A 21,000-nucleotide genomic window follows, 5' to 3' on the forward strand; every position below is an offset into this window, starting at 1 on the left:
AAATTTGGCCAATATTCCCGTATTCAGCAGGTTTTCTGGATTTTCCCTGTTCAGAGGGGTTGGAACCGGTTTTGACCCGGTCATGCCGATTTCACCCGGTTCCGACCTGGTTATCCTGGACAAGTCCCCATCATTTTCCCATTTTTGGCCATTTTTTCCACTTTCAGCAGCTTTTCTATATTTTCCCGTATCAGAGGGGTTGGAACCCGTCTAGACCCATATATGCCGATTTCACCCGGTTTGGACACGGTCATCCCGGACGGGTCCCCATTGACGATTTTATCCCATTTTTGGCCATTTTTTCCCCTTTCGGCAGCTTTTCTGGATTTTCCTGGTTCACATGGACGGAACCCGTTTTGACCCGGTCATGCTGATTTCACCCAGTTTAGGCCCAGTCATCCCGTACGAGTCTCCATCGGCGATTTTATCCCATTTTTGGCCATTTTTTCCCCTTTCGGCAGTTTTCTGGATTTTCCTGGTTCACATGGACGGAACCCGTTTTGACCCGGTCAGGCCGATTTCACCTGGTTCTGGCCCGCTCATCCCGCACGAGTCCCCATCGGCGAATTTTTCCTATTTTTGGCCATTTTTACCACTTTCGGCAGCTTTTCTGGATTTTCCCTTTTCAGAGGGGTCGCTGGCCGTTTTGACCTGATCATTCCGATTTCACCCGGTCTGGTCCCGGTCATCCCAGACGAGTCCCCATCGACGATTTTTTCCCATTTTTGGCCATTTTTTCTGCTTTTGGCAGCTTTTCTATATTTTCCCGGTACAGAAGGGTCGGAACCCGTCTAGACCCGTTCATGCCGATTTCAACTAGTTCGGACCCGGTCATCCCAGACGGGTCTCCATTGACGATTTTTTTCCCATTTTTGGCCATTATTTCCGCTTTTGGAAGCTTTTCTGGATTTTCCCGTTTCACAGGGACGGAACCCGTATTGACCCGGTCATGCTGATTTCACCCGGTTCTGGACCGGTCATCCCGGATGAGTCCCCATCGGCTATTTTTAACTATTGTTGGCCATTTTTACCACTTTCGGCAACTTTTCTGGTTTTTACAGGGTCAGAGGGTTCGGAACCCGTTTTGACCCGGTCATGTCGATTTCACCCGCTTTAGACCCGGTCACCACGGACGAGTCCCCATGGCGATTTTTTCCTATTTTTGGCCATTTTTACCGCATTCGGCAGCTTTCCTGGATTTTTCTGGTTCAGAGTGGTCGGAACCTGTTTTCACCCGGTCATGTCGATTTCACATGGTTCGGTGTTGGACATCATGGATGAGTCCACATGGGCGATATTTTCCCACTTTTGGCCATATTTTCCACTTTCGGCAGCTTTTCTGGATTTTCCCGGTTTATAGGGGTCGGAACCCGTTTTGATCCCTTCATGCCAATTTCGCCCTGTTCGGACCCAGTCATTCCGGACGAGTCTCCATTGGCAATTTTTTCCCATTCTAGGCCACTTTTTCCGCTTTCGGCAGCTTTTCTGGATTTTCCCAGTTCAGAGGGGTCGGAACCCATTTTGACCCGGTAATGACGATTTCACCTGGTTCAGACCCGGTCATCCCGGACGAGTCCCCATCGACAATTTTTTCCCATTTTTTACTATTTTCACCGCTTTCGGCAGCTTTTCTAGATTTTCCCGGTTCAGAGGTGTTGGAACATGTCTAAACCCGTTCTTGCCAATTTAACCCGGTTCAATCACGGTCATCCTGGACGAGTCCCTATCAGCGAAATTTTCCTATTTTTGGCCATTTTTACTGCTTTCGGCAGCTTCTCTGGATTATCCCTTTTCAGAGGGGTCGGGTCCCGTTTAGACACATTCATGCCGATTTTACCCCCATTGGCGATTTTTTCCAATTTTTGGTCATTTTTCCCGCTTTCGGCAGCTTTTGTGGATTTTCCCAGTTCTTAGGTTTCGGAACTGGTTTTGACCTGGTTATGCCGATTTCACCCGGTTCGGGGCCGGTCATCCCGAAGGAGTCCCCATCGGCGATTTTTTCCCATGTTAGGTCATTTTTTCCACTTTTGGCAGCTTTTCTGGATTTTCCTGGTTCACATGGACGGAACCCGTTTTGACCCAGTCAGGCCGATTTCAACCGGTTCTGGACCGGTCATCCCACACGAGTCGCCATCGGCGAATTTTTCCTATTTTTGGCCATTTTTACCGCTTTCGGCAGCTTTTCTGGATTTTCCTTTTCAGAGGGGTCGTTACCCGTTTGGACCCGGTCATGCTGATTTCATCCGGTCCGGTCCCGGTCATCCCGGACGAGTCCCATGGGCTATTTTTTCCGCTTTCGGCAGTTTTTCTGGATTTTCCCAGTTCACAGGGGTTGGATCCTGTTTTGACCCGGTCATGCCTATTTAACCCAGTTAGGACCCTGTCACCCCAATGAGTTCCCATCGGCGATTTTTTCCCATTTTTGGCCACTTTTTCCGCTTTCGGCCACTTTTCTGGATTTTCCCGGTTAACAGGGGTCGGAATCTGTCTTGATCCGGTCCTGCCTATTTCACCCAGTTCTGACCCGGTGATCCCGGACGAGTTCCCATCCGCGATTTTTTTCCCATTTTTGGCCATTTTTTCCGCTTTCGCCACTTTTCTGGATTTTCCAGGTTCACAGGGTCAGAACCCATTTGACCCCATCATGCCGATTTCACCCTGTTTGGTCCCAGTGATCCCGGACGAATCCCCATCGGAAATATTTTTCCCATTTTTGGCCATTTTTTCTGCTTTTGTGCCGTTTTCAGGATTTTCCCGGTTCACAGTGGTCAGAACCAATTTTGACCCTGTCATGCCTATGTCACCCGCTTCCGACCCATTGATCCCGTACCAGTCCCCATCGGCGATTTTTTCCCATTTTTGGCCATTTTTTCCGCTTTCGGCCGCTTTTCTGGATTTTCCCGTGTCACAGGGTCGGAACCCGTTTTTACCCGGTCATGCCGATTTCACCCGGTTCGGTCCCAGTAATCCCGGACGAGTCCCCATAGGCGATTTTTTCCCATTTTTGGCTATTTTTTCTGCTTTCGGCAGATTTTCTGGATTTTCCCAGTTCACAGGGCTCGAAACCCGTTTTCACTCGGATATGCTGATTTCACCCGGTTTCGACCCAGTGATCCCGGACGTGTCCACATCGGTGATTTTTTCCCATTTTGGCCATTTTCTCCACTTTTTGCCGCTTTTCTGGATTTTCCCGGTTCACAGGGGTCGGAACCAGTTTTGATCCATTCATGCCGATTTCACCCGGTTCGGTCCCAGTGATCCCGGACGAGTCCCCATCAGAGTTTTTTTTCCATTTTTGGGCATTTTTTCTTCTTTCGGCCGCTTTTCTGGATTTTCCCGGTTCACAGGGGTTGGAAACCGTTTTGATCCGGTCAATCCGATTTCACCTGGTTCGGTCCCAGTGATCCTGGACGAGTCCCCATCTGAGATTTTTTCCCATTTTTGGCCATTTTTTCCACTTTTGGCCGCTTTTCTGGATTTTCCCGATTCACAGTGGTCGGAACCCGTTTTGACCCGTTCATGCCCATTTCAACCTGTTCCAACCAGGTGATCCCATATGAGTCCCCAAGGCGATATTTTCCCATTTTGGCCATTTTTTCCGCTTTCTGCCACTTATTTGAATTTTCCCTGTTCACAGGGTTTGGAATCCATTTTGACCTGGTCATGACAATTTCACCTAGTTCCGACCCGGTGATCCCGGATGAGTTCCAATCGGCGATTTTTTTTCCCATTTATGGCCATTTTTTCTGCTTTCGGCCGCTTTTCTGGATTTACCTGGTTCACAGGGGTCGGAACCCGTTTTCACCTGGTCATGCCGATTTAAACCCATTCCGACCCGGTGATCCCACACGAGTCCCCATTGGCGATTTTTTCCCATTTTTTCCCATTTTTTCCGCTTTCGGCCCCTAATTTGAATTTTCCCGGTTCACAGGTGTCGGAACTCGTTTTGACCCGGTCATGACGATTTCACCCAGTTCCAACCCGGTGATCCCGGACGAGTCCCCATCGGCGATTTTTTCCCATTTTTGGCTACTTTTTCCTCTTTTGGCCGCTTTTCTGGATTTTCCCGTTTCACAGTGGTCGTAACCCGTTTTCACCTGGTCATGTCGATTTCAACCCGTTCCGACCCGGTGATCCCATATGAGTCCCCATCGGCGACATTTTCCCATTTTTGGCCATTTTTTCTGCTTTCTGCCGCTTTTCTGGATTTTCCCGGGTCACAGGTGTCAGAACCCGTTTTCACGCCGTTTGCTGATTACACCCGGTTCCGATCCAGTGATCCCGCACGAGTCCCCATCGGTGATTTTTTCCCATTTTTGGCCATTTTCCCAACTTTTGGCCGCTTATTTGAATTTTTCTGGTTAACAGTGGTCGGAACCCGTTTTGACCCGGTCATGACCATTTCACTCAGTTTCGACCCGGTGATCCCGGAAGAGTTCCAATCGGCAATTTTTTTTCCCATTTTTGTCCAGTTTTTCCGCTTTTGGCCGCTTTTCTGGATTTTCCTGGTTCACAGGGGTCGGAACCCGTTTATACCTGGTCATGCCAATTTCACTCGGTTTCGATCCGGTGATCCCGGACGAGTCCCCATCGGCGATTTTTTCCCATTTTTGGCCAGTTTTTCCGCTTTCGGCCGCTTGTCTTGATTTTCTCGGTTCACAGGGGTTGGAACCCGTTTTCACACGGATATGCCGATTTCACCCGGTTCCGACCCGGTGATCCTGGACGAGTCCTCATCGGCGATATTTTCCCATTTTTGGTCATTTTTCCCACTTTCGGCCGCTTTTCTGGATTTTCCTGGTTCACAGGGGTGGGAACCAGTCTTGATCCGGTCATGCTGATTTCACCCGGTTTGGACTCGGTGAACCCGGACGAGTCCCCATTGGCAATTTTTTCCCATTTTTGGCCATTTTTTCCACTTTCGGCTGCTTTACTGGATTTTCCCAGTTCACAGGGGTCAGAACCCGTTTTCACCCTTTCATGCCGATTTCACCCGGTACCGACCCGGTGATCCTGGACGAGTCCCCATCAGTGATTTTTTCCCATTTTTGGCCATTTTCTCCCCTTTCAGTCGCTTACTTGAATTTTCCCGGTTCACAGGGGTCGGAACCCGTTTTGACCCTGTCATGACAATTACACCCAGTTCCGACCCGGTGATCCCGGATGAGTTCCAATCGGCGATTTTTTTAACCATTTTTGGGGCAGTTTTTCTGCCTTCAGCCGCTTTTCTGGATTTACCCGGTTCACAGGGGTCGGAATCCGTTTTCACCCGGTCCTGCCGATTTCACCCGGTTCGGTCCCAGTGATCCCGGACGAGTCCCCTTCGGAGATTTTTTTCCCATTTTTGCGCATTTTTTCTGCTTTCGGCCCGTTTTCTGGATTTTCCCGGTTCACAGGGGTCGGAACCTGTTTTGACACTGTCATGCCTATGTCACCTGGTTCCGACCCGTTGATCCCGGACCAGTCCCCATCGGCGATTTTTTCCCATTTTTGGCCATTTTTTCCGCATTTGGCCGCTTTTCTGGATTTTCCCCGTTCACAGGGTTTGGAACCAGTTTTGATCCGGTCATGGCGATTTCGCCCGGTTCGGTCCCAGTGATCTCGGACGAGTTCACATCGGAGATTTTTCCCATTTTTGGCCATTTATTCCGCTTTCGGCAACTTTTCTGGATTTTCCCGGTTCACAGGGGTTGGAACCCGTTTTGACCCCGTCATGCCGATTTCACCCGATTCCGACCCAGTAGTTCCAGACAAGTCACTATCAGCGATTTTTTCCCATTTTTGGCCATTTTTTCTGCTTTTGGCCCACTTTCTGGATTTTCCCGGTTCACAGGTGTCGGAACCTGTTTTGAGCTGGTCATGCCGATTTCACCCGGTTCCGATACGGTGATCACGTACGAGTCCCCATCGGCGATTTTTTCCCATTTTTGGCCATTTTTTCCATTTTTGGCCGCTTTTCTGGATTTTTCCGGTTCACAGTGGTCGGAACCTGTTCTCTCCCGATAATGCCGATTTCACCCGGTTCCTAACCAATTATTCCGGACTAGTCCACATTGGTGATATTTTCCCGTTTTTGGCCATTTTTTCCGCTTTCGGCCACTTTTCTGGATTTACCCGGTTCACAGGTGTCGGAACCCGTTTTCACTCGGTCATGCCGATTTCACTGGTTCGGTCCCAGTGATCCCGGACGAGACCCCATCGGATATTTTTTTCCCATTTTTGGCTATTTTTTCCACTTTTGTCCCATTTGCTGGATTTTCCCGGTTCACAGGGGTTGGAACCCATTTTGACCCTGTCATGCCTATGTCACCCGGTTCCAACACGGTGATCCCGGACGAGTCCACATCGGTAATTTTTTCCCATTTTTGGCCATTTTTTCCGCTTTCTGCCCATTTTCTGGATTTTCCCGGTGACAGGGGTCGGAACCCGTTTTCACCCTTTCATGCCGATTTCACCCGGTTCTGATCCGGTGATCCCGCACGAGTCCCCATCGGCGAATTTTTCCCATTTTTGGCCATTTTTCCGCTTTTGGCCGCTTTTCTGGATTTTCCCTTTTCACAGTGGTCGGAACCCGTTTTCACCCGGATATGCCGATTTCACCCGGTTCCGACCCGGTGATCCTGGACGAGTCCTCATCGGCGATATTTTCCCATCTTTTGGCCATTTTTCCCACTTTCGGCCGCTTTTCTGGCTTTTCCGGTTCAGAGGGGTGGGAACCAGTCTTGATCCGGTCATGCCGATTTAACCCGGTTCGGACTCTGTGATCCCAGACGAGTCCCCATCGGCAATTTTTTCCCATTTTTGGCCATTTTTTCCGCTTTTGGCTGCTTTAATTGATTTACCCAGTTCACCGGGTCAGAAACCGTTTTCACCCGTTCATGCCGATTTCACCCGGTTCCTATCCGGTGATCCTGGACGAGTCCCCATCGGGGATTTTTTCCCATTTTTGGCCATTTTTTCCGCTTTTGGCCGCTTTTCTGGAGTTTCCCGGTTCATAGGGGTCCAAACCCGTTTTGAGCCCGTCATGCTGATTTCACCCGGTTCCGACCCTATGATTCTGATGAGTCCCCATCGGCGATTTTTTCCCATTTTTGGCCATTTATTCCGCTTTTGGCCGCTTCTCTGGATTTTCCCGGTTCACTGGGGTCGGAACCCGTTTTCACCCGGTTATGCCGATTTCACCCGGTTCCGACCCAGTGACCCCGGACGAGTCCACATCGGTGATTTTTATACATTTTTGGCCATTTTCTCCGCTTTTTCCTCTTTTCTGGATTTTCCCCGTTCACAGGGGTCGGAACCCGTTTTAATCCGGTCATGCGTATTTCACCCGGTTCGGTCTCAGTGATCCCGGACGAGTCCCCATCAGAGATTTTTTCCCATTTTTGGCCATTTTTTCCACTTTTGGCTGCATTTCTGTAATTTCTCGGTTAACAGGGGTTGGAACCTGTTTTCACTCGGTTCGGTCCCAGTGATCCCGGACGAGTCCCCATTGGAGATTTTTTCCCATTTTTGGCCATTTTTTCGCTTTCGGCCCGTTTTCTGGATTTTCCCGGTTCACAGGTGTTGTAACCCGTTTTGACCCGGTCATGCCCATTTCACCCGGTTCTGACAAGGTGACCCCAGACGAGTCCACATCGGCAATTTTTTCCCATTTTTGGCCATTATTTCTGCTTTCGGCAACTTTTCTGGATTTTCCTGGTTCACAGGGGTCGGAACTCGTTTTGACCCCGTCATGCCGATTTCACCCAGTTCCGACCAGTGATACCACACGAGTCCCCATTGGTGATTTTTTCCCATTTTTGGCCATTTTCTCCACTTTCGGCCGCTTACTTGAATTTTCCCGGTTCACAGGGGTCGGAACCCGTTTTCACCCGGTCATACCGATTTCACCCGGTTCGGTCCCAGTGATCCCGGACGAGTCCCCATTGGAGTTTTTTTTCCCATTTTTGGCCACCTTTTCCGCTTTTGTCCCGTTTTCTGGATTTTCCCGTTTCACAGGGGTCGGAATCCGTTTTGACAGTGTCAAGCCTATGTCACCCGGTTCCGACCCGTTGATCCCAGACCAGTCCCCATCGGTGATTTTTTTCCCATTTTTGGCCATTTATTCCGCTTTCGGCAACTTTTCTGGATTTTCCCTGTTCACAGGCGTCGGAACACGTTTTGACCCCGTCATGCCGATTTCACCCGATTCCGACCCAGTGGTTCCAGACAAGTCACTATCAGCGATTTTTTCCCATTTTTGGCCATTTTTTCTGCTTTCGGCCCATTTTCTAGATTTTCACGGTTCACAGGTGTCGGAACCCGTTTTGAGCTGGTCATGCCGATTTCACCCAGATCCGATACTGTGATCACGGATGAGTCCCCATCGGCGATTTTTTCCCATTTTTGGCCATTTTTTCTATTTTTGGCCGCTTTTCTGGATTTTTCCAGTTCACAGTTGTCGGAACCTGTTCTCACCCAATAATGCCGATTTCACCCTGTTCCTAAACAGTTATTCTGGACGAGTCCACATCGGTGATTTTTTCCCATTTTTGGCCATTTCTTTCTGCTTTCTGCCGCTTTTCGGGATTTTCCCGATTCACAGGGGTCGGAACCCTTTTTCACCCGATCATGCCGATTTCACCTGGTTCCGACCCATTGCTCCCGCACGAGTCCCCATCGGTGATTTTTTCCCATTTTTGGCCATTTCTTTCTGCTTTCTGCCGCTTTTCGGGATTTTCCCGATTCACAGGGGTCGGAACCCTTTTTCACCCGATCATGCCGATTTCACCTGGTTCCGACCCATTGCTCCCGCACGAGTCCCCATCAGTGATTTTTTCCCATTTTTGGCCATTCTCTCCACTTTCGGCTGCTTTTTTGAATTTTCCTGGGTCACAGGTGTCAGAACCCGTTTTGAGCCAGTCATGCTGATTTCACCCGGTTCTGATACACTGATCACGGACGAGTCCCCATCGGCGATTTTTTCCCATTTTTGGCCATTTTTTTCCGCTTTCTGCCGCTTTTCGAGATTTTCCCGATTCACAGGGGTCGGAACCCTTTTCACCCGATCATGCCGATTTCACCCGGTTCCGACCCATTGACCCGCACGAGTCCCCATCGGTGATTTTTTCCCATTTTTGGCCATTTTCTCCACTTTCGGCCGCTTATTTGAATTTTCCCGGTTCACAGGTGTCTGAACCCGTTTTGAGCCGGTCTTGCCGATTTCACCCGGTTCCGATACGCTGATCAAGGACGAGTCCCCATCGGCGATTTTTTCCCGTTTTTGGCCATTTTTTCCGTTTTTGGCCGCCTTTCTGGATTTACCCGGTTCACAGTGGTCGGAACCTGTTCTCACCCGATAATCCGATTTCACCCGGTTCCTAACCCATTACTCCGGACAAGTCCACATCGGTGATTTTTTCCCATTTTTGCCTATTTTTTTCCGCTTTCTGCCGCTTTCGGGATTTTCCCGATTCACAGGGGTCAGAACCCTTTTCCACGTGATCATGCCGATTTCACCCGGTTCCGACCCAGTGATCCCGCACGAGTCCCCATCGGTGATTTTTTCCCATTTTTGGCCATTTTCTCCACTTTCGGCCGCTTATTTGAATTTTCCCGGTTCACAGGGGTCAGAACCCATTTTGACCCGGTCATGACGCTTTCACCCAGTTCTGACCCGGTGATCCCGGATGAGTTCCAATCGGCGATATTTTTCCCCATTTTTGGCCAGTTTGTCCGCTTTCGGCCGCTTTTCTGGATTTACCCGGTTCACAGGGGTCGGAACCCGTTTTCACCCTTTCATGCCCATTTCACCCGGTTCGGTCCCAGTGATCCCGGACGAGTCCCCATCGGCGATTTTTTCCCATTTTTGGCCATTTTTTCCACTTTCGGCTGCTTTTCTGGATTTTCCCAGTTCACAGTGGTCGTTACCCGTTTTAACCGAATACGCCGATTTCACCCCGTTCCAACCCGGTTATCCCAGATGAGTGCATATCGGTATTTTTTCCTATTTTTGGCCATTTTCTCCACTTTCGGCCGCTCTTCTGGATTTTCCTGGTTACAGTGGTCGGAAACAGTTTTGATCCGGTCATGCCGATTTCGCCTGGTTTGGTCCCAGTGATCTCGGACGAGTCCCCATTGGACATTTTTTCCCATTTTTGGCCATTTTTTCCGTTTTTGGCCGCTTTTCTGGATTTTTCCGGTTCACAGTGGTCGGAACCTGTTCTCACCCAATAATGCAGATTTCACCCGGTTCCTAACCAGTTATTCCGGACGAGTCCCCATCGGGTATTTTTTCCCATTTTTGGCCATTTTTCTTCTTTCGGCCCATTTTCTGGATTTTCCCGGTTCACAGGTGTCGGAACCCCTTTTGAGCCGGTCATGCCGATTTCACCCAGTTCCGACCCAGTGATCCCGCACGAGTCCCCATCGGTGATTTTTTTCTCATTTTTGGCCATTTTCTCCACTTTCGGCCGCTTTTCTGGATTTTCCCGGTTCACAGGTGTCGGAACCCGTTTTGAGCCGGTCATGCCGATTTCACCCGGTTCCGATACGGTGATCACGGACGAGTCCCCATCGGCGATTTTTTCCCATGTTTGGCCATTTTTTCTATTTTTGGCCACTTTTCTGGATTTTTCCGGTTCACAGTGGTCGGAACCTGTTCTCACCCGATAATGCCGATTTCACCCGGTTCCTAACCAGTTATTCCGGACGAGTCCACATCGGTGATTTTTTCCCATTTTTGGCCATTTTTTCGCTTTCTGCTGCTTTTCTGGATTTACCCGGTTCACAGGGGTCGGAACCCGTTTTCACCCTTTCATGCCGATTTCACCCGGTTCGGTCCCAGTGATCCCGGACGAGTCCCCATCGGCGATTTTTTCCCATTTTTGGCCATTTTTTCCGCTTTTGGCTACTTTTCTGGATTTTCCCAGTTCACAGGGGTCGGAACCCGTTTTAACCGAACACGCCGATTTCACCCCGTTCCAACCCGGTTATCCCAGATGAGTCCATATCGGTATTTTTTCCTATTTTTGGCCATTTTTTCCGCATTCAGCACATTTTCTGGATTTTCCCGGTTCACAGGGTTCGGACCCGTTTTGAGCCGGTCATGCCGATGTCACCCGGTTCCTATCCAGTGATCCCGGAGGTTTCCCCATCGGCGATTTTTTCCCATTCTTGGCCATTTTTTCCGCTTTTGGCCGCTTTTCTGGATTTTCCTGTTTCACAGGGCTTGGAACCTGTTTTCACCCGGTCATGTCGATTTCACTCGGTTCTTACCCAGTGATCCCAGACGAGTCCCCATCGGCGATTTTTTCCCACTTTTGGCCATGTTCTCCGCTGTTGGCCGCTTTTCTGGATTTACCTGGTTCACAGGGTTCGGAATCTGTTTATAACCGGTCATGCCGATTTCACCCGGTTCCGATTCGGTGATCTCAGACGAGTCCCCATCGGGTATTTTTTCCCATTTTTGTCCATTTTCTCCACTTTCGGCCGCTTATTTGAATTTTCCCGGTTCACAGGTGTCGGAACCCATTTTGAGCCGGTCATGCCGATTTCATCTGGTTCCGATACGCTGATCACGGACAAGTCCCCATCGGCGATTTTTTTCCCATTTTTGGCCATTTTTTCCGTTTTTGGCTGCTTTTCTGGATTTTTCCGGTTCACAGTGGTCGGAACCTGTTCTCACCCGATAATGCCGATTTCACCCGGTTCCTAACCAGTTATTCTGGACAAGTACACATCGGTGATTTTTTCCCATTTTTTTCCGCTTTCTGCCGCTTTTCGGGATTTTCCCGGTTCACAGGGGTCGGAACCCGTTTTAACCGAACACGCCAATTTCACCCGATTCCAACCCGGTGATCAAAGACGAGTCCATATCGGTGATGTTTTCCCACTTTTGGCCATTTTCTCTGCTTTCGGTCGCTTTTCTGGATATTCCTGGTTCACAGGGGTCGGAACCAGTTTTGATCCGGTCATGCCGATTTCGCCCGGTTCGGTCCCAGTGATCTCGGACGAGTCCACATTGGACATTTTTTCCCGTTTTTGGCCATTTTTCCCGCTTTTGTCCCGTTTTCTGGATTTTCCTGTTTAACAGGGGTCGGAACCCATTTTGACACTGTGATGCTTGTGTCACCCGGTTCCGACCTGTTGATCCCGGACCAGTCCCCAATGGTGATTTTTTCCCATTTTTTCTGCTTTCGGCCCGTTTTCTGGATTTTCCTGGTTCACAGGGGTCGGAAACCGTTTTGAGCCCGTAATGCCAATTTCACCCAGTTCCGACCCGGTGATCCCGGACGAGTCCCCATTGGAGATTTTTTTTCCCATTTTTGGCCATTTTTTCCTCTTTTGGCCCGTTTTCTGGATTATCCTGGTACACAGGGGTTGTAACCTGTTTTGACCCAGTCATGCCGATTTCACCCGGTTCGGTCCCAGTGATCCCGGACGAGTCCCCATTGGAGTTTTTTTTCCCATTTTTGGCCACCTTTTCCGCTTTTGTCCCGTTTTCTGGATTTTCCCGTTTCACAGGGGTCGGAACCCGTTTTGACAGTGTCATGCCTATGTCACCCGGTTCCGACCCGTTGATCCCGGACCAGTCCCCATCGGCGATTTTTTCCTATTTTTGGCCATTTTTTCCGCTTTTGGCCGCTTTTCTGGATTTTCCCCGTTCACAGGGGTGGAAACCGTTTTGATGCGGTCATGCCGATTTCACCCGGTTCGGACTCTGTGATCCCAGACGAGTCCCCATCGGCAATTTTTTCTCATTTTTGGCCATTTTTTCCGCTTTTGGCCCGTTTTCTGGATTATCCTGGTACACAGGGGTTGTAACCTGTTTTGACCCGGTCATGCCGATTTCACCCGGTTCGGTCCCAGTGATCCCGGACGAGTCCCCATCGGAGTTTTTTTTCCCATTTTTGGCCATTTTTTCCGCTTTGGCCGCTTTTCTCGATTTGCCCGGTTCACAGTGGTCGGAACCCGTTTTCACCCGGTCATGCCGATTTCAACCCGTTGCGACCCGGTGAACCCATACGAGTCCCCATCGGCGATATTTTCCCATTTTTGGCCATTTTTTCCGCTTTCTGCCGCTTTTCTGGATTTTCCCGGTTCACAGTGGTCAGAACCCATTTTCACTCGGTCATGCCGATTTCACCCAGTTCCGACCAGTGATACCACACGAGTCCCCATCGGTGATTTTTTCCCATTTTTGGCCATTTTTTCGCTTTCTGCTGCTTTTCTGGATTTTCCCGCTTCACAGTGGTCGGAACCTGTTTTCACTCGGTCATGCCGATTTCACCCAGTTCCGACCCAGTGTTCCCACACGAGTCCCCATTGGTGATTTTTTCCCCATTTTTGGCCATTTTTTCGCTTTCTGCTGCTTTTCTGGATTTACCTGGTTCACAGGGGTCGGAACCCGTTTTCACCCTTTCATGCCGATTTCACCCGGTTCGGTCCCAGTGATCCTGGACGAGTCCCCATCAGTGATTTTTTTCCATTTTTGGCCATTTTTTCCGCTTAGGCTACTTTTCTGGATTTTCCCAGTTCACAGGGGTCGGAACCCGTTTTAACCGAACACGCCGATTTCACCCCGTTCCAACCCGGTTATCCCAGATGAGTCCATATCGGTATTTTTTCCTATTTTTGGCCATTTTTTCCGCATTCAGCACATTTTCTGGATTTTCCCGGTTCACAGGGTTCGGACCCGTTTTGAGTCGGTCATGCCGATTTCACCCGGTTCCTATCCGGTGGTCCCGGAGTTGCCCCATCAGCGATTTTTTCCCATTTTTGGCCATTTTTTCTGCTTTTGGCCGCTTTTCTGGATTTTCCCGTTTCACAGGGCTTGGAACCTGTTTTCACCAGGTCATCCCGATTTCACCCGGTTTCAACCCTGTGATCCCAGACGAGTCCCCATCGGCGATTTTTTCCCACTTTTGGCCATGTTCTCCGCTGTTGGCCGCTTTTCTGGATTTTCCCTGTTCACAGGGGTCAGAACCCGTTTTGATCCGGTCATGCGTATTTCACCCGGTTCGGTCTCAGTGATCCCGGACGAGTCCCCATCAGAGATTTTTTCCCATTTTTGGCCATTTTTTTCGATTTCAGCCCGTTTTGTGGATTTTCCCGGTTCACAGGGGTTGTAACCCATTTTGACCCGGTCATGCCGATTTCACCCGGTTCTGACCCGGTGATCCCAGACGAGTCCCCATCAGCGATTTTTTCCCATTTTTGGCCATTTTTTCCACTTTTGGCCGCATTTCTGGAATTTCCCGGTTCACAGGGGTTGGAACCCGTTTTTACCCGGTCATGCCGATTTCACCCGGGTCCGATCCGGTGATCCCGGACGAGTCCACATTGGTGAATTTTTTCCCATTTTTGGCCATTTTCTCCGATTTCAGCCGCTTTTCTGGATTTTCCCAGTTCACAGGGCTTGGAAGCAGTTTTGATCCGGTCATGCTGATTTTACCCGGTTCGGTCCCAGTGATCCCAGATGAGTCCCCATTGGAGATTTTTTCCCATTTTTGGCCATTTTTTATGCTTTTGGCCCGTTTTCTAGATTTTCCTGTTTCACAGGGGTCGGAACCCGTTTTGACCCTGTCATGCCTATGTCACCCGGTTCTGACCCGCTGATCCCGGACGAGTCCACTTTGGTGATTTTTTTCCCATTTTTGGCCATTTTTTCTGCTTTCGGCCCATTTTCTGGATATTCCCGGTTCACAGGGGTTGCAACCTATTTTGAGCCGGTCATGCCGATTTCACCCGGTACCGACCCAGTGATCCCGTATGAGTCCCCATCGGTGATTTTTTCCCATTTTTGGCCATTTTCTCCGCTTTCAGCTGCTTTTCTGGATTTTCCCGTTTCACAGGGGTCGGAACCCATTTTCACCTGGTCATGCCGATTTTACCCGGTTACCACCCGGTTACCACCCGGTTATCCCGGACGAGTCCCCATCGGTGATTTTTTCCCATTTTTACATTTTCTCCGCTTTCGGCCACTTATCTGTATTTTCCCGGTTCACAGGGGTCGGGACCAATTTTGACCCGGTCATGCTGATTTCACCTGGTTCTGACCCGGTGATCCCGGTGAGTCCCATTCGGCGATTTTTTCCCCATTTTGGCCATTTTTTCGCTTTCGGCCACTTTTCTGGAATTACCCGGTTCACAGAGGTTGGAACCTGTTTTCACCCGGTCATGCCGATTTCACCCGATTCCGACCCAGTGGTCCCGGACGAGTCACCATCAGCGATTTTTTCTCATTTTTGGCCATTTTTTCTGCTTTCGGCAACTTTTTTGGATTTTCACTGTTCACAGGGGTCGGAACCCATTTTCAACCGGCCATTACGATTTAACCCGGTTCAGACCAGGTGATCCCCGACGAGTCCCTATCAGCGATTTTTTTACTTTTTGGCCATTTTTTCTCTTTTCAGCCGCTTATCTGAATTTTCCCCATTCACAGGGTTCGGAACCCGTTTTGACCCGGTCCTGCCTATTTCACCCGGTTCCGATCCGGTGATGCCAGACGAATCCCCATCGGAGAGTTTTTCCCATTTTTCGCCATTTCTTCCGCTTTTGGCCACTTTTCTGGATTTTCCCGGTGCACAGGGTTCGGAACCCTTTTTCCACCTGTCATGTCGATTTCACCCGGTTCCGACCCGGTGATCCCGGACGAGTCTCCATCGGTGATTTTTTCCCATTTTTGGCCATTTTCTCCTCTTTTGGCCGCTTATCTATATTTTCCCGGTTCACAGGTATCGGAACCCGTTTTGACCCGGTCATGACGATTTTACCCAGTTCCGACCCGGTGATCCCGGACGAGTCCCAATCGGCGATCTTTTTCTCATTTTTGGCCATTTTTTCCACTTTCAGCCGCTTTTCTGGATTTTCCCGGTTCACAGGGGTCGGAACCTGTTTTCATCCAGTCATGACGATTTCACCCGGTTCGGTCCCAGTGATCCCGGACGAGTCCCCATTGGAGATATTTTCCCATTTTTGGCCATTTTTTCCGTTTTTGTCCCGTTTTCTGGATTTTCCCAGTTCCTAGGGGTCGGAACCCCTTTTGACCCGATCATGCCGATTTCACCCGGTTCCGACCCGGTGATCCCGGACGAGTCCCCATCGGCGATTTTTTCCCATTTTTGGCCAGTTTGTCCACTTTTGGCCGCTTTTCTTGATTTTCCTGGTTCACAGGGGTCGGAACCCGTTTTGATCCGGTCATGCCAATTTCACCCGGTTCGGTACCAGTGATCCTGGATGAGTCCCCATTGGAGATTTTTTTCCATTTTTGGCCATTTTTTCCGCTTTCGGCCCATTTTCTGGATTTTCCCGGTTCACAGGGGTCAGAACCCGTTTTGACCCGGTCATGCCGATTTCATCCGGTTCCGACCCGGTGATCCTGGACGAGTCCCCATTGGCGATATTTTCCCATTTTTGGCCATTTTTTCGGCTATCGTCCACTTTTCTGGGTTTTCCCGGTTCACAGGTGTCGGAACCCATTTTCACCCGTGCCACGGACTGACTCTCGGGGAGATCAGGACCGAGGGAGAACAAATGCGAAGGCTCCAGGAGAACTCAGGATTTGGCGAGGAAATGAGAGACAGACACACTCTAAGTTGAATATGCTGCTGCGATTTACTGAAGTTTTCATCAAGGTTTTATACAGATTGAACAAGTGATCTGAAGAATTATTAATCTAAACAATCTTAAGTATTGTTCTACTCTAAGCATACATGTAGTGTTTATCAGGCAGGAAATGTACCCATTTTCTGAGAAGCATGTCTCGCACCATTGACTACAATATTATATGAACAGAAACTAGGGCTAAAGGTGTAAGTTGAATAACAGGTTACTTATTTTTATACCCCAAGGACTGTCATGCCCTAAGGACTGTCATGCCCCAAGGACTGTCATGCCCCAAGGACTGTCCCAAACCATTTTTTTCCACTTATTAAATCATTTATATAATCCTCATATTCATTATAAAAGTGTTTCCATCCAAAAGACCACCAATATTTTAAGGCTGGTGTAATACTTTCCAGAAATTCCCTTCTTTCTTGTTTATTGTATAAACACCAAGGCTTATGCTTCCTTGCTAAGCGTTCCATAAATGGAAGAGAATGCCATAGCCTCCTTTTTCTTTCATAATTCACCCATCTATTACCGAATTCATCATATCCTCCCTCATAGGGGAGTGGATCTAAGTCGTTTCCAGCTCTAGGAGTCCACTTCAGTGGTGTCCACCATCTGCCCTTGATCAAGTACTGAACATATCCCCCAGGAAGTTTCCTGGTGGGAATGCCTAAGTTTTGCAACTCCTTTTCTGTAGAACTGTCATGCTTCTTAGGAACATTACCGATCAACATTTCTACTTTCATATTCTCAGGCTCAGTATCGTTCTCAAACATCATAAGCTGATTTTGCTCTACACCATCAAAAAATTGTCCTAAAGCTAATTTTTTAATCTTAGTAGAGTTATACATTCCCTCCATTGCCCTAATTATAGAAGGGGCACATTCAATGCTCAGATTGTTCCTTGTACTCTGATTGTGTGCATGATTACTAGTAAGTGTTGAATTAGCTGTTCTTAGACAAACAACTAGAAGGAAGCAGGAAAGAAACAGAGCACAGAAAACAGCCCATTGGCGCCAGCAATCGGGCCTTTGTTACTTCTTATGGGCAGCAGGAACCATTACAGTAACTGACTGCCAAGGGGTCACCAGGGGCATCCCTCCGAGGAGTGCAGGCCCTCTGTCCTCAGCTCTCTTCCAGTGTAGAGGCATCTTTGCTACACAGGCGAGGTCGCCGTGGATGTAGCAGTTCACCCTTTTTTGTTTTTAAAATAAAGCTCAAAGACTTCCTGTTTCATGGAAGCCACAGTGCTGAAAAGGCATTTAAGAAGAATAGGAAACAGAAAGACCACTAAAAGTATTAATAAAAGCAGCACGCCAATCAAAACAAAGCATTGAATCCAATCTAGAGGATTAAGAAAGTTAAGGTGTTCTTAACACACATGCAGCTAAAGCTTCTTTGAATTCACTGTGGGGTACAAAGGTAAACTTAATAAGGGGACACTCAGCTGACACAAAAGTGAGTTCCCTGTTCGTTCCACACAGGAAATGTTCTTTTAAATCTCATCTTGTCGATCTTTGAATTCCATGTTCGTTTTCAAATGGAGGTGTTCTTAACACACATGCAGCTAATGTTTCTTTGAATTCACTGTAGGTTACAAAGGTAAACTTAATATGGGGACACTCAGCTGACACAAAAGTGATTTCCCTGTTCGTTCCACATGGGAAATGTTCTTTTATACTCTCATCTTGTAGATCTTTGAATTCCATGTTAGTTTTCAAATGGAACTATCCTTAAAACTTATGCATTTAATGCTTCTTTGAATTCAGTGTTCGGTGACAATAGGACACTAACCTTATATGTTCTTAACACACATGCAGCTTGCTAATGGTTCTCTGAACTCACAGTTAGGTTACAAAGGGAAACATTATATGGGGACACTCAGCTGACACAAAAGTGCATTCTCTCTTCAATCCACTCGGGATTCATTTTTTTGAGACCCTCATCTTGTAGAACTTTGAATTCCATGTTAGTTGTGAAAAGGAAATGTTCTTAGCACACATTCAGCTAATGGTCCTCTGAATTCAGTGTTGTGTAACAAAGGGAAACATTTTTCTTGACACTTACCAGACACTAAATGAGTCTCTGTTCCAGCCCCACCAGGAATGTTCTTTTTTGACCCTCTTCCTGTAGAAATGTGAGTTCCACCATAGTTTTCAAAAGGAAATATTCTTAACACATTCATAAATTGGGTCTTTTAATTCACTCTTACTTTACAATGGGAAACGTTTTTTGTAAACCCTCACCTTAAAAAACCGTGAACTCTCTGCTAGGACCACATGAGATATGTTCTTTTCGAAACTCAGCTTTAGGATAGTTAACCTCACTGTTAGGTTTAACAAGAAATGTTCTTAACGCACTATCAGTTTACAGTTGTGTGAATTCTCGGTTACCTTACAAAGAAAATCATTCTTTGTGGACACTCAGCTTATACAAGAGAAAGTTCTCTGTTAGTTCTGAATGAGAAATGTACTTTTGAGACACTCCTCTTACATAACATTGGATTCCCTGTTAGTTTTCAACCGGAACTGTTCATAACACACATGGAGCTAATGGTTCTTCGAATTCACCATAGATTATAGAGGGGATCGTTCTATGTGGGCACTCAGCTTTTACAAATTGAGTTCTCTGTTAGTTCCACACGGGAAATGTTCTTTTTAGAATCTCATTTGTAGATCTTTGAATTCCATGTCAGTTTTCAAATCGAGGTGTTCTTAACATACATGCAGCTAAAGCTTCTTTGAATTCACTGTAGGTTACAAAGGTAAACTTAATATGGGGACACTCAGCTGACACAAAAGTGATTTCCTTGTTCGTTCCACACGGGAAATGTTCTTTTAGAAACTTATCTTGTAGATCTTTGAATTCCATTTTAGTTTGCAAATGGAACTATCCTTAACACATAGGCAGGTAATGCTTCTTTGAATTCAGTGTTCGGTGAAAAAAGGACACTAATCTTATATGTTCTTAACACACATGCAGCTAGCTAATGGTTGTCTGAACTCACAGTTAGGTTACAAAGAGAAACATTATATGGGGACACTCAGCTGACACAAAAGTGCATTCTCTCTTCGATCCACTCTGGATTCATTTTTTTGAGACCCTCATCTTGTAGAACTTTGAATTCCATGTTAGTTCTCAAAAGGAAATGTTCTTAGCACACATTCAGCTAATGGTTCTCTGAATTCAGTGTTGTGTTACTAAGGGAAACATTTTTCTGGACACTTACCTGACTCTAAATGAGTCTCGGTTCCAGCCACATCAGAAATGTTCTTTTTTGACCCTCTTCTTGCAGAATTGTGACTTCCACCATAGTTTTCAAAAGGAAATATTCTTAACACATTCATATATTGGGTCTTTTAATTCACTCTTACTTTACAATGGGAAACGTTTTTTGTAAACCCTCACCTTAAAAAACCGTGAACTCTCTGCTAGTACCACATTAGATATATTCTTTTTTGAAACTCAGCTTTAGGATAGTTAACCTCACTGTTAGTTTTTAACAGGAAACATTCTTAACGGACTATCAGTTTACAGTTGTGTGAATTCTCGGTTACCTTACAAAGAAAATCATTCTTTGTGGACACTCAGCTTATACAAGAGAAAGTTCTCTGTTAGTTCTGAATGAGAAATGTACTTTTGAGACACTCGTCTGACATAACTTTGAATTCCCTGTTAGTTTTCAAGGAGAACTGTTCTTAACACACATGGAGCTAATGGTTTTTCGAATTCAGCAGAGATTACAAAGGGGAACGTTCTATGTGGACACTGAGGTTATACAAATTGAGTTCTCTGTTAGTTCCACACGGGAAATGTTCTTTTTAGAATCTCATTTGTATATTTAGAATTCCAGGTCAGTTTTCAAATGGAGGTGTTCTTAACACACATGCAGCTAAAGCTTCTTTGAATTCACTGTAGGTTACAAAGTTAAACTTAATATGGGGACACTCACCTGACACAAAATTGATTTCCCTGTTCGTTCCACACTTGAAATGTAATTTTAGAATCTCATCATGTAGATCTTTGTATTCCATGTCAATTTTCAAATGGAGGTGTTCTTAACACACATGCAGGGAAAGCTTCTTTGAATTCACTGTAGGCTACAAAGGTAAACGTAATATGGGGACACTCAGCTGACACAAAAGTCCATTCTTTCTTCTATCCACTCGGGATTCATTTTTTTGAGACCCTCATCATGTAGGACTTTGAATTCCATGTTAGTTGTCAAAAGGAAATGTTCTTAGCAAACAGTCAGCTAATGGTTTATTGAATTCACTGTTTAGGTTATAAAAGGGAAACATTTCTGTGGACACTCAGCCAACACACAATGAGTCTATATTCGTTCCACACGGGAAATATCCTTTTTTGACCCTCGTCTTGTAGAATTGTGAGTTCCATGTTAGTTTT

The sequence above is a fragment of the Jaculus jaculus genome, chromosome 20 (genome assembly GCF_020740685.1).
Source record: "Jaculus jaculus isolate mJacJac1 chromosome 20, mJacJac1.mat.Y.cur, whole genome shotgun sequence".
NCBI classification, from domain to species: Eukaryota; Metazoa; Chordata; class Mammalia; order Rodentia; family Dipodidae; genus Jaculus; species Jaculus jaculus.